Source organism: Dermacentor andersoni, chromosome 1, assembly GCF_023375885.2.
Source record: "Dermacentor andersoni chromosome 1, qqDerAnde1_hic_scaffold, whole genome shotgun sequence".
NCBI classification, from domain to species: domain Eukaryota; kingdom Metazoa; phylum Arthropoda; class Arachnida; order Ixodida; family Ixodidae; genus Dermacentor; species Dermacentor andersoni.
The window spans coordinates 38,820,552-38,830,312 of record NC_092814.1 but is presented as its reverse complement, the minus strand read 5'-3'; positions in this window follow the sequence as shown (position 1 = coordinate 38,830,312).

Here is a 9,761-nt window from a genome sequence, read left to right as displayed (position 1 = left end):
TATTCTAATGTCTCATGATCAGTGCTAAACTTTTTTTTTTTCAATGGGTTTGTGGTGTATTGTATTTTTTATCATTGCCTGTACCCCCCCCCTTCCACCCCCCTATGTAATACCCTCAGCTGTGAGGGCCTTTAAGGGTATTCTGTATAAGTAAATATATAAATAAAATAAATAAATAGCTGAACTTGGGGCTGTAAGCATCATAGCGCACCGATGATTCTAGGCTGCATGCATAGCTGTTGATAAGCTCTACTTTTCATGCGACACACCTGGCCAAGCAATATTTTGTCTTCAGCTGTACACAGACATACATATACATGTGTCGTATACCAAGCACGTACCCAGGATTTTCTTTCGGGGGGGTACCTCTATTAGTACGACTGTGAATAATGCCCACCATTTGCCACAAAGACATGTAAACCCGCAAAAAAGAAATGAAATAAGGTGTATCTCACAGGTACGCCTGTGAGATACACCTCTCCTTGGTAGTGCATAACTTTAGGCAAACTGCAAAAAGCACGACGACAACAGAAAGGAATGAACCGCTGTGTCTTCGTTCCTTTCTGTCGTCGTCGTGCTTTTTTTACGCTTTGCCTCAACGTAAACCTCTCCTTTACTTGGCAAATAAGGAACCACGTAAAATGGCCTTTTAGGAAAGCATAGGAAAGAAGCACAGGAAGAACACTGCAAAGAACAAGTAAACAAGCGAAAGTGTAAAATAAAGATTACTATAGTATAATACAAATGAAAAAAAAACAGCAGTTGGCAGCCAAGGCACACGGACCATGCGGGGTTGCGTTACTTCACCAGCCAACCACAAAAGCAAACAAAATCGTCGTCATGAGGCCTTTTCAAAATGGCATCACACTTGATACCTCCGGAGCGTCTGCTGTTCTTGAAGAGTCTTTTCATCGGCGGAAGCAACGAGGTGTGCAACAGACACGGACAAAGTGTATGGAGTCTGAGCATTTAACTCTTCAAAAGTCTGCGGTACAGTTCATTTCACTACTGAACCCATTTTACTCATGAAACTTCACTGCCAACTGAAATGAAACTTGACAATATATAGTTGCAGCGAAGCAAGCATTTTATTTCAGTTCAATAAAGAATTAGGCTTTTGCCATTACACTATAATAGGCGAGGGAAAACATAAAATTACACGCTAACCATTTTTGTTTTTGTTGCTACCGCCTCATTTGGGTAACAGGAAAAATTTGAAGTACGAATTATTTGCAGCCTTGCAGAGGAGCAGTGGCTGGCGGTTATGAGGGCATGGGCGGGGCTTCACTGCAGACTTAAGTTGTATCAGACTATAGAAGCGTTTTTTGAATTAGCTCTGGAAGAATTATAGATAAATATATATTTGTGGAACAATCACATTTCTTTTGGATCCCTCGTTTTCTGCTCTACCAAGTGCCAAAATCGACTCGTATTGTTATTTGGGAAGTTGCGTAAAGATGCGGGGCCACCAGTCCTGTACAACCGCGTAGAGCACAGGACGGTGCAGTTCTAGACCTACTGTGCCCAATGTGGATGGTTAGAAAAACACCCACATAAGCACATCACAGAAGTGGCTGCGTCAGGCAGCTCGACCGATAACCGTAGAAGTGTCATTCAAAACACACGGAATTGTTCTCCACTTCCGGCGGCGTTTTCTCTTCCTTTTTATATAAAAAGATGTTGATCCATAAATATTTTCACAAACAATGCTTAAATTTGTTAATTTTCGCTTTTTCTTCCTGTCTAGCTGTTGCCTCGGCATCCTCCCTCAGTAGATTGCTTAATTTCTCAACTCCTTGCAACTCTTGTTTCCAGTTGCCAATTTTGCATGAAAAGTGTTGCACAACTAGGGAAAAACCAGATGAGGTAACAGGAGACAGTCATATTTTGCTCATGAGTTTAAGGGTTATTGCAGGGTTTGATGATGGACGCTATCTCACATTATTTTATTTTCCACCTTATCTAACCCATATTGCAAGTATATGGTTTCGAGGATCTGCCAGCATCGTGGTGAGCTGTCACTCGAGGTTTGAAACAAAAGGAAAAGTTAAATGTACTGGTGTTTTCTCCGGCCGCAACTCGTTCCACGAGCATATGGATCAGCTGAATACTAACGGAATCCCTTTCCTGGTCCCTGGATCAGTCTAAACAAAGAAGGTTGAACTAACGAAGCAACAGCAATGTGCGTGACCTGAATAGATGCTGACAACTGAATGCATCTCGAGTTAATCGCGCGAGCACCGAATCGATGAGAAAACTGGCCTTCACACCCCAGGAGATGCCGATAACTACAGCCATCCAAAAGGAGTGAAAAAGGCAGCAAAATGTTGACCGCTGAATAGCTGCCAAGTCTCAACATTGATTCAGAATGTGTGAGAGGAGTGGTGGCTTGGGTGGGGAGGGGTATGCCGCATAATTTTGGGGGGGGGATGGGGGGGGGACCTCCCTGTGGGTATGTGCCTATTGTATACATTTGTACATTGAAACTTCCATAATACACACCAGACAATCAATGCCCATTTGACCTTAATGAAGCCTGCCTGCACCATAGGAGTGCATGGTGGCCATAATTTGTTGGGACTGAATGCAGGTGAGCAGGTGTCCCAATTGCTGAGTATCATAAATTTATGGAATACCATAAGAACAGCAATAGTGGGAGCACAAACAATTGTTAGAGTTTACATTCTGTATGGCCACGTCTGTAATTAAGGATTATGGCAAAGTTTCATGAACAGTGAATTCTTTATGCCCAAGCCAATGCACATGTGATCAAAACTTTTGCATGGAGTCCGTTGTCCTCTACAACAACAGTAAGTTTTTTAATTGACTGTCACTGATGATGCTGCACCTTGAAGTTGGTGCTACTAAATATAATACCTGCATTCACATATCAAAGCTTCTCCTCGACACCAGTGAGTAGAAGGCAGTGTTGCCCCTCGAATTACCTGCACTTTTACACGCTCCACTGCACTTAAACAGCATTGCTTGGAACCCATGCCATGAGGATTTGTTTGTGCAATGCCCCTCTATCACATTGCCTTTCAGCAGATGCTGAATGCACATGTTTATGAAATAATAGGTCAAAAATAAGTGAGAAGCATTACTAAAATACAGTGGCCACTTTCCCAAAGGGTAGCACTGCCTTCCACTCCAGAACATCAGAGCTATAGGAGAAGATTTGCCGATGATGACTGTTCATGTGGAGCATGCAGAAATAGCACACAAACCATTGAGTGTGTCGTTAGCAGGTCGTAGTATCCAACCAGAGGTAAAAATGTGGGCATAATTACCCTGCGCAAGACCTTGGCTGTTAAATAAGAGCGAGAATGAATAGCGATAGAAACCAGTAAAAGATGGCTGGAAGTGGTGTAAAGGTAGGAATGAAAGAAAAATGAGTTATGGTATAAAAGTACTTTATCGAGGGTTTGTTAGTAAGAAACACATATCTTAAGGGTAGAGGACATATGCAGCAGAAAGGTAAAAAGAATGAGCTTGGTGGTACAAGCCACCATACTATTTAAAAATGGAGATGCTCAGAAAGTCCATCCATACAGCCAAGGTGGCGCTGAGTGGAGAAATGTCCCACAATGAAAGTGAAGGTAAATGGTAGGTAAGCCTCAGCATCACTTATTATATATATATATAAGTGACAGTCTGCTAGGATTCAGTAGTTGAACAAACTTTGGTGGTGGATGTGGAACATCCTTTCTGCCACAGGCGCCACATACTCGTGACGCCTGTGGCAGAAAGGATGTTCCACATCCGCCGCCAAGGTTTGTAAGTGGTGGCACTGGCTAACACTCCCAAGGTTAGCCAGTGCCACCCTAATCTGCACCCTAACGCACCTACTTAATACGGCTCTTCAGCAGAATAAAATTGCGGTCGTTGTCTATCTAGACATAAAAAAGGCCTTCGATACAGTTGACCATCAGATATTACTGAACAAGATTAACAATCTAGGGTTTAGGGGCAAAATCCTGAACCTGCTTCGAAGCTACCTTAGTAACCGCAAACAGCAAGTAATACTTAAAAATTATACGTCTACTTTACAAACTGTACTAACTGGTGTGCCACAGGGTTCCGTTCATGGGCCCATGCTTTTCTCACTTTACATAAATGATTTCCCTGCAACGCTTAGGCATTCACAGGCTTTGATGTATGCCGACGACACCGCTCTTCTATTTACTGGAGACAGTCTGCCCGATATACAGGATAAAATAAATGCAGAATTAGATAATGTTTTTAAGTGGTTCACGTCTAATGAACTGACCCTTAATCTTACTAAGACTAAGTATACAGTTTTTCATTCCAGGAAGAAAAAGCTCAATACTGAAATACTGGACATATCATTACGTGGCATTAAACTACAACAAGTTGTCTCCTACAAATATTTAGGTATTTTCTTTGATTCAGACATGCACTGGAAAACTCACATTAAACACCTTTGTTCTAAGCTTGCTTACGGATGTTATATTCTTCTTAAGGCTCGTGAATGTTTCGGATATCCTGTCCTACGCATTCTGTACTTCTCCTTCATTCAGAGCCACATATCGTATTGTATTGACTCATGGGGAAACACCTTTCTAACTTACCTTGAGCCTGTATTCCGTCTGCAAAAACGCGCATTAAGAATTATTACCTCATCTAGGTGTACACAATCCAGTACGTACTTGTATAGCTCATTGCATGTGTTGCCAGTGCAGGCATTGTATGAATTGAAAATTGCTGAGGTAATTCATAGTATTATCGAAAACAATAATCCACTTCCGATTACCTTGTTTAAAATCCCGTTACGAAATACAAGAGCTGCAAGTAATCAGTGCTTTAATTTGCCCCCATGTCAAAATCTGTACGGGAAAAGACTCGTGGAATTTAACGGCGTACTTATTTGGAATTCTTTGCCAATACATATAAAAGAAGCCCGTAACTTTAGGTCTGCTGTGAGAAAATACTTTTTTGAAAAATACAGTCGATAAAAAGAAACTACTTTAAATTTAGATTCCTGTCTAAGTTGTACATGTCAATTGTTCAAGTTGTGAATGTCAATGTCATTGTTAAGTATTATGTCTGTTTTGTTGCTCGCGCGCATTGAGGATAAAAGAACGCTGAGTTATATTTACTTTCGTGTCTGAGTTATCTATGTTTTATATTACTATTATGTAATATGTCTACTGCTTTTGTGTGCTCGCCTGTTGCGTTTTATAGCCTAAGTTCACTATGGACCCGGGACTAGCCAATGGCTATGGGTCCAGTAAGGCTTTTGTATTTTGTAAAATATGATGTAAATAAAGAATGAATGAATGAATGAATGAAAGGTTAGTTCTAGTAGTAAAACATGAATACCCATGAAAGTAGATGGGAAAATGGCGCCGCTGTAGCTCAATTGGTTAGAGCATCGCACACGTAATGTGAAGATGTGGGATCGTTCCCCACCTGTGGAAAGTTGTTTTTTCATTCACTTTCATTGCCATTAATTTATAATTTCTTTAATTCAATTAGTAAGTACAAGCAAACCCTCTAAGTTGTCCTTGGTGCTTTTGTTTGTTGATTTCTCATGATTTTATATATATATATATATATATATATAGACACACACACACACACACACACGCACACACACACTGTGTCCCAGCTAACCTGGAGCAAGATTTTGAAAAAAACCTATGCATTCTTCAGAACAGAAATCGCGTGGATGTTGTTAGCGTTTATCTAAACTTCCAATACTATTTTTTTGCTTGTCTTTTTTTGAGTAATTAGCCAAGATAAATTAACTTTTTAAATATAGCTTGAAACGTTCAGGCGTCAATAGCAAAGTTGTGGAGCTTCACAAATATTGGCCAACTCGGGCACTTCCAACGAGATAGACTTAGCATGGCCATTTTTATTTGGGAAACACGAAAGCCCGCGGAGTTTAAAAAATACCATGTGACAGCGCACTCCGTGCGCCCGAATGCGCCACGATTACAGTGCTCTCAACAGTGCTTTGTAAAGAACATCGCTCGCTTCGCACCTTTCGTGCTGCCCACGACGGAGCTTTGCACTGTGCTTTGTTCCAAGATAAACGCCAGCGGGTTCGGGCGGCAGTTGAAATACAGCGCAGCTCCGGTTTCTGCGGCGATATGCATAGCATATCAAATATAACATCGCACTGATCGTTGTCAACAATATTCTGTCTAACAAAAAAAAAACCCACCCCTTATGTAATACCCCCTCGGGGCTCTTTAAGGAAATAAAAATGAAAATGAATGAAAATGAAAATGATAATTGCACTCTCATGCTAGCAGAATGCATGCGGAGGAAAAATGACAAGCCCACGAGTTCGAATTTGGGAGAAAGACCCCAACAAGCAAACATGCATTATAACAAGCTTGATAACGTCGTGTGAATTACGCTGGTTGTCACAAAAGGAATTGTAAACTGACATGGAAGGTTGATTTTTAGCTTCCTGTCCATTCCTTGTCGGCAGAGAATTTGTAATTTCATATTACTTACGTGCCTTTTCCACATTGTACAAAAGTTTCACAGAGATGGCCCTTTTCATGGATAATGGTTGTAGAGATTTATTCGCTGTGATGTCTGCCTAACGAATGTGTTCAAACAAGTCGCCCTCTGCCATAATGCAGTATTGGCACCTTTTCAGCACGTCCGATGTAGCTTTTTTGATGACGCAAGACGGTATCTCGCTGCAGGCCTCGGCAACCTCTGCCTTTAGCGTTTCTGATGTAGTTGTAGGTTTGCGGTGCCCTCGGTATTTGCTTAAAAGATACTGACAGGCTAGTTGGTGAGCCATAATATTGAAGCAGCGCACTTACATATGACACGCACACGCACACATAGAAAGGTCATACACAGGCGCTGGACTGCAACTACTGCTTTTTGCTCAAAGACCCACCTTCTGTAGTGTCCCCTTGAGAAGCGCACATGCTCTGATGGCAGTGAGGCATCAACAAGACCTAGAGTAAAACACACACACGTACACAAAAACAAAGACGATCATCTTTGTTTTGTAGTCATAAGAGCACGTGCGCTTCTCAAGGGACACTACAAAAGGCAGGTCTTTAAGCAATAAACCAGTAGTTGAAGTCCAGCGCCTGTGTGTGTCCTTTCTATGTGAGCGTGTACATGTCAGATGTAAATACGCTGCTTCAATATCATGAGTAAGAACACTGAAAAGCCAATTATGGCCATTGGGGAGAGTCAACAGCCAAGCTTTCTGTGCCCAGTGTCATAGTGTGCTACTTCTAAGTGATTGATTAGCTTGCTCCCACAGGGCCTGCACACTCCAAGAGTGGCTGGCTGTCAACTTCTGCGGTGATGTCACCTGTAATGTGGTGTCCTAGTTCCCATATACACTTGCTACACTGCTATTAAAGGGGGCTGTCATTGAGAGGGAGATTAACAAACAGCCACACCATAACTCGTTAAAGGCTGCCATTGCGGAAGCACTACCCAGCATCAACACACACTATCTGATAGAGGATGCAGCCAGTTACAGAAGCCGAATTCAATCAATAATTGAGGCTGAAGATGGTTTTATTCAATACTCTTCGAAATTAGCTGTAAAAGAGAAAAATTAGGGATGGCGACTGTTTGAAGTTTTGAATATGAAGAGAATATTACGCACTAACTATTCATATTCGAAGAGGAACATTGGGGCATATTCGGCAATGAGCTGATGGAAATGGCAGCCAATGCTGCGGCAACGTCAGGTATAGACAGACGGTCGCACCGCTCATTCAGGGTGGTGTGCGCTGCATTTTCAGCAGCGCAAAATCAGAGTCCTCGGCATGCTCATTGAGAGCAATGGCTCTAACGCCATGACAGTGGAGAAGATTGTGGCAAAGTCGAATAATGCCATGAATCTTGTATGACGCGTAGCAAATAGACAACACAGCCTTAGGGAAGAAAATCTCCTCACGCTAACACACGCCTTCGCGCTATGCCACTTCACGTACGAGGCGGCCATGCACAGATGAAAGGTAGCAAAGAAGGACAAACTCAATGCGCAACTGAGAACGCTAGTCAAACTAGCGCTGGGAATCCCCAAGAGCACCGAGACAGAGCTCCTGCTGCAACTGGGGGTACACAATACACTTGAAGAAATCGCCGAAGCTCAAGAACGGGCTCAATTGACAAGACTCTCCGACACCAAACCGGGTAGAGAAATTTTAGCCAAACTAGGTCATGACACCACAGCAATTGAGAATCTATACCAAAGCGTTCCGACGGACACACGCAACTCCTACATGGTTTGCCCACTCCCGCGGAACATGAACCTCGCGCACCATCAACCCAGAAGGCTGGCATGTGGATCGTTCATCCTGCGCGAAATACGTGAAATACAGGAAGGCCTTCATTGCCACCACAGTCAATAAGCAAGGTCAATTCACAAACGCTCTCACAGTCAAGACCCACATGTCCGAGATAGCAGAACAGGTTGCCATCGCACTCGCGCTCACAGACCCGACCACCACCACGTCTACAGAGATTCACGCTTGGCCGTTAAAGCCCTTCAGAAAGGAGCCGTTGCGAGACAAGCACTACAAATAGTCTGCAGCGTCACACCACCTGCTGGTTCCTGGCACACCTTGGAGAGATTGAGGATGCCCTCCCCTCCCAATCTCAATGAGATGGCTCACAGGAGCGCGTGAGACCTAACCCTCCGCAACGCCACCTATTCTGGTCGTGACCATCCCAGCGAGAATCGGGACCCTCCCTCCACATACAACGAGATCACAAAGTACTTTTATCTAGACCGCAGAATATATAGCACACCTCACAATAAGCTCACCAGGCCTCAACCCCTCACATTCAGAATGCTTCAAACCAACATGTACCCCACACAGAACAGACTACATCACTACATGCCTGAGCTATACACATCATATTGCGAAAATTACCTTAGCACACTAGACGTACATCACTTGCTCTGGCCATGTGGTCGAAGCCACGCAAACAAGAATCAAGACTCCGCCAGGCTACGAGAAGCATTATGCAGCACGGACCTGGCGGAGCAGCTCTGGGCCGTCCAGCGAGCCCACGAGGGAGTTAAAACTCCCGGTCCCAACGTGGGAGTAGCCCGCTCTACGGGGCCTTGCGCCCCGCCCTGTAGCTTGCAGGACCTTTCAGTAATGTTATTCCATCCATCCATCCATATTCAGGATTTTTAAATATTGAAACTAACTAAACATGCTGCAGCAACCAACTGTTAAAGCCTTGTTACTGTTCTTTGTCCGCTAAAAAAAGTATTGCAAATTATCAAAAGTGAGACAACAAAAGCTTTCGAAGCAATGCACAAACAAAATGGGTAATGAAAGGTTTGTTTTCTGTTTTGTGGTGGAAGCCAATATGACAACCTGCAATTTTTTTATTGTAGTCTGTCGTTTAGTGTTTTTAGCAGCCTAGTCATGTAGCAGTTTTATCTTTTATGCTACAACCAGTGATGTTTTCCTTGCAATGGAACTTTTTACTTGTGTTTATGGTATACAAATCATTCAGCAGCTTTTTTTTTTTTAACAACAGACCTGTATGTTTGAAGATTCATTTATTTCTCCGAGAGAAAAAGGCCCGGAACAAAAAGCTGCCTTGAAGCAGCTTGACAGGGCCCGGCTGGGATCCCAGGATTCTTTTGCGCCCGTCGGCAGAAAACTATAAACATTAGTGGCTCATACCCATGCAAGCACTCATACACCGTAAGCAAGCAAAACGGCAATAGCTAATAGCCCCGTAAGGCAGAGGCTACAAGCACGCAATGTGAAACA